At 42.2% G+C, this 5,133-nt stretch overlaps 2 long non-coding RNA genes across 2 annotated transcripts; one reads left to right on the top strand and one right to left on the bottom strand.

The window, feature by feature from the left end:
* The first annotated feature begins 365 nt into the window (after positions 1-365).
* On the top strand, positions 366-1,372 carry LOC141164139 (uncharacterized). Its single transcript, XR_012250843.1, has 3 exons — positions 366-488; positions 563-669; positions 788-1,372. It is a non-coding gene; the product is annotated as an uncharacterized lncRNA (long non-coding RNA).
* Positions 1,373-3,625: 2,253 nt separating this feature from the next.
* Positions 3,626-4,326, bottom strand: LOC141164137 (uncharacterized). Its single transcript, XR_012250842.1, has 3 exons — positions 4,266-4,326; positions 4,021-4,168; positions 3,626-3,940 (listed from the first exon to the last, which is right to left on the bottom strand). It is a non-coding gene; the product is annotated as an uncharacterized lncRNA (long non-coding RNA).
* Positions 4,327-5,133: the final 807 nt, after the last annotated feature.

Raw genomic sequence — 5,133 nt, 5'->3', positions numbered from 1 at the left:
GGGCATTACAATTGCGGAATGCCATAGGGGACCATGGCAGAAGGCTAACATGCGTAATTCATGCGTTTACGCTGCGGAATTTTCCGCACAAAATACGCATGAAATACGCATCGTGTGCACATAGCCTTAGGCTATGTGCCCACGATGCAGAAATGAAGCAGAAAATTTCTGCAACATTTCTGCATGTCCCTTGCCAGAAAATCGCGTGCGTTTTTTGGTCGCGTTTTTGACGCGTTTTTGTATGCGGTTTTTACATGCGTTTTTGTAAGCTTATTTCATGCGTTTTTGAGCACAAATAAAGTTATTGAAAAAAAAAAAAAAAAAGAGGGAAATCCTGATGTCATTTCCTAGTTCAACCCCTCGTCACCATTTTGTTTTTTGCAAAAGACAGTATGCCACAGGAATTGCAGCCCCTGCGGGTCAGCAGACCATGCCTAAACCTTCTGCTAATGACTTGCTTAAATCTCCTGCACTACAACGTTGAGCAGGTAATATAAACTAAGTTTTTTTGGGGTACATTATTTTTATGTAGTGTGTGTACTAACCTATTGTTGTTCTATAGGAGCGTTTAAGGAGGAGAAGACGACCAAAAAAAATTTGGGTGCACCCTATCTTGCAGGAGCGGACGGATAAGGGCCACTTTAATGTTCTCTACCAGGATTTAAGGAGGTAAGATATATGTGAAGAAAGTATAATGTCACCCGTCTATGCTGTTTTTTAAGGTTTTGTTTGTATACTATGTTACAAAATTATCTTTTAATTTTTTTTTTTTCTCTGTTTACTATAGTTTTCCTGAAAAATTTAAACAGTTCTGCCGTCTGAACATTATTGCATTTGATCGGCTGCTGAGCCTTATGTCTCCTGACCTGGACTTCCAAGACACTGTAATGCGAAGGGCCATCTCTGCTGAGGAAAGGCTGCTCATCACCTTGCGGTAAGTTGAATGTTGATTTATATGTACCTGGTTTTGTTCGCCACCCTGCGGTGATGGCTCCACTGTGTCTGTCGTTGTGTACATATTTTTGGCTTGACCATGAGATCACCATGCACAGAGATCAGATTGAAAAGGTCACTGATGTGTAAACTCTAGAGCAAACATCGTAGGCAAACACAGACACAAAGTCAAAACACATTATAAATTGATATGTGTGAACTCAAGAGAAAACAAAAGATGACCAAAAAAGATTGAAAATGTGGAGCCCCCCCCCCCCAAAAAAAAACGCGCCCATTGTTGGAATAGTTTTTTGTAATAAAGACCTTAATTTTTTAAAAGATGAATCAATAATGGATAATTACTGTTGGCTTGTATTTCTTTTTATGGCTTTTCTAATTATCTATTTTTCCTTTTCAGGTTTTTGGCCACAGGAGAGAGCTATACATCACTGCACCTCCAATTTAGGGTTGGTAAATCCACCATTTCCAGAATTGTGAGGTGCACATGTACCGTCATCTGGCATAAGTTGCAGCCCATCGTGATGCCTTCTCCAACCGAGGAGACTTGGCTGCAGGTCGCAGCAGGCTTTCAAACTGTGGCCAATTTCCCAAACTGCATTGGTGCTGTCGATGGCAAACATGTGAGAGTTCAGCAGCCACCACGATCAGGATCACGCTTCTTTAATTATAAGAAATATTTTTCTGTGGTCCTGATGGCGGTGGCTGATGCACATTTCAAATTTGTTGCCATTGACGTTGGTGCTTATGGCAGTACTGGGGACTCTCAGGTGTTTAGATCATCACAGATTGGGCTGCAAATTCTTCAAGATGGCATAACGCTCCCAGCCCCAAGACCTTTGCCGGGTTCCACACATCCAGTTCCTTTCGTGATGGTATCGGATGAGGCATTTCCCTTACAGACCAACCTGCTGCGCCCATACCCACGAAGGGCACTGAATGCCCGGCGGAGGATTTTCAATTATCGGCTGAGTCGTGCACGCAGATATGTGGAATGCACCTTCGGAATCATGTGTAGTCAGTGGAGGATCTTTCACACTGCCATCCAGTTGGATACGGAGACCGTTGACACTGTAATTAAGGCATGCTGTGTACTCCACAACTATGCTCGTGAGTACAGCACCGAGCAAGATGAGGAGTCACAGCTATCTGAATTAATTCCAGTTGTCAACTCCGGTCAGGGAAGGCCATCCAACTCTGGTGCCAGGGTGCGAGAAACCTTCGCTGACTACTTCATGAGTCCTGAAGGTGCCGTGCACTGGCAATACTCCTGTGCTGGTGTTGAGCAGCCTGACCAGCAGAGAAGATCTGATGAACAATAAAAGAAGAACTTCCTCCTTTTTTTTTAAATAAAAATGTAAAAAAAAATGTTTCTAAAAAAAATAAATTTTGGTTAAACTTAAATTTGTCTAAAATATTTCTTGAATTGCAACCTTCTACATTTTGTTTTCCGACAATACGTCAACGCAAAAGTGAACAACCCACAAAGACCAGAGCCTGTAAATTGGCATTACTACCTAGAGCGCTCTTCACAAGTACTGTCTGCTAAAGTCAACCCTCACCATTGTTATTTGCTTGCGCTAAGAACAGAACTAGCAAATAACAGTGTTGAGAGTAGTATTCATCCAAAAAATAGTTGTGGTCCAAAATATCAAAGTATATTTCTAATTTAAAAACGACTGTATACAGCCGACCACATACGTAGATTAGTTTGAACAAATTTCAAAAATGTAGAGTTCCTCTGACCTGCGCTATGGTGAGCGCAGATCAGGGGAACACTTTTTCATTACAACCCAATCCAACCACATATACACTTGAAAAGAAAAATTAACAGATAGTTTAAATATTTTTTTTAATACGTAATATAGAATAACTGTAAAAAACTTTGTAAAAACAAAAAACAACAAACTTCTATAAAATTTAATCGGACAAACATTGCCCATAACTTGGGAAGAAATTACACACTGTGTACAGCACACCTGTCCTGTAATCAGTTTTGGGCCCTAAAATACGGGCAGCACCTGTAGGTTGTTTAATTATATAAAAAGAAACACCTTTTCTTACAGTCCCCTACGCCTGAAGCCTGGTATAGGTGACCATAAGAAAAGGTCTTTGTTAATTGTCTGATTCTCTAAAACATTGTGTATCTATCAACCTACAGGTGCTGTCTGTATTTGCTAGGGTCCAAAAATGCTGACAGGGAGAGGTAAAATTATTTAACTACATGTTTTGAAGGTCTTCTTCAAAGCTGTACCCAGGAAACATTTCTTGAGAAAAAGTAGAGTTGGGGGATGGTCCTCTGACAAATGATGATGCACCATGAGCCATTTGGCGACCATAACTTGGTTGCATATCTTCTGGACGGTATGCTGCAGCAACCTGCCCAAAACGCTGGGTTGCAGCTGCTGGTCGTGGTGGAGGCACACTGGGTTTGAAACAATTAAATATTCCGCATACTACGGCTGGGGGCGAGGGCATAACTGCTGCCTCTTCAATTGCCATGACCATAGCGCCTGCTGCAGTCATGTACATGTTCTGCCTATCTCGTGGCAGAGATCTGATGCGGGCAGCTTGGGCTGAGCAAAATTTATCGATGGCATCTTCCTGGGATGCCCTTTCCACAAGGCTGAGGGTTCGATTTGTGAGTGCTTCAAGCACAATAGTTCCACCCCCGTGGCTTTTGGCCTTTTTTTTGCCCGCCCTTCTCGATGCCACGAGATGAGCAGAACCAGACCCCCTCCCAGTGGGCCTCAACACATCACCAGCAGAGCTTCCAGCGTCACTTGGAGCAGGAGCAGGAGAATCAGTCACCAAACCCGTCCCGATGTCCGCTGGATTGGACAAAGAATGTGAGGGACAACCAGATGCTGAAGATGCCGAAGCAGATGGATCCGGTGAGGAAAGCTGGAAAAAGTCCTCGGATTCCTCCTCTGCTTGCTCTGTGTTTGTGTCCTCTTCTGCTGTTGGGGCCATGATGTTTCCTTCAGTTCTGTATATAATAAAAGGTAAATCCCAATGTAAATACAACATTTTTGGAAACATTTCAATTAATATGTTTTGGGAATTTACCTCCGCAAACTCCTACTGGTTAGTATGAAGGCCAGCTCGTCCGCAAAAGGAAATTTTCTTTTTTTTGGTGATGAGCCACTTTGCACCGACTGGTGATACTTCACCAGCCGGTCGGTGACCGATCTCCACCGATTTTTAATATCATACACTGCAATGACAAAACTAAAACAATTTATGAACTGCTTTAACACCAAAAAGTGCAATTATAAATAGATATAAAAATAAATGTAAAAATCAAAACTTACTAATTTCCTCTTGGGCATCACGTTCCACATTCACCCACTGGGGATACATTTGGCTCAACAAAGAGGCCCAGGCGTCTTTTTTCTTCTGCTTGTCTTTGTAATCAGGACTAGCTCGGTCCCATATTTCGGGATATTTTTCAATCTACAGTGAATAATAACGTGTGTGAATATTATTTTAAAAACAAAATGGAGGAATAAAAGATTAACCCCAAAAAAATAATTAAATAAACATATGGAGATATGTACGCACACACACCAACACTAACCCCTCACCTATATTGTACGGTTCTTTCACACGTCAATCTCCGGGACGAGTGTTGATGCCATTTTCCACACACAGCGGAGACCCACACACAGACCCATTGCAAAGCATGCTCGGTCACACTTATCTGTACTAACGTGGATATGTGGACGTGAGAAATCAACCTTACAGCGTATACAGGAGCTTTCAGTGAATGAACCTACATACACTGTACAATAATCTTTCACTTTAATAAAATCTTTTAACCAAAAAAAATAAGTGGGCTCACGCATAGTTTTAATAACTAGCAAAGGGAAAGCAGACGGTTGTTGGCTGATGTTATAGTCTGTGAAGTAGCCAATAACCATGGACCCTTCCTTTGCTATTAATACCAGGCCGCAGCAGTTAGCTTAGCCTTTACTGGCTACTATATAGGAAGCCCCCCCCCCCCCCAAAAAAGTGACATGGGGTCCCCCTATAAATTGTAGCCAGCAAAGGCTAGCCACTTTGCCTTTTCTGGCTACTATATAGGAAGACCCCCCCCCCAAAAAAGTGACATGGGGTCCCCCTATAAATTGTAGCCAGCAAAGGCTAGCCACTTTGCCTTTTCTGGCTACTATATATGAA

This window comes from Phyllobates terribilis, unplaced genomic scaffold (assembly GCF_046119375.1).
Source record: "Phyllobates terribilis strain yellow unplaced genomic scaffold, ASM4611937v1 Scaffold_10__3_contigs__length_209671492, whole genome shotgun sequence".
NCBI classification, from domain to species: domain Eukaryota; kingdom Metazoa; phylum Chordata; class Amphibia; order Anura; family Dendrobatidae; genus Phyllobates; species Phyllobates terribilis.
This window is presented reverse-complemented; position numbering and strand designations above follow the sequence as displayed.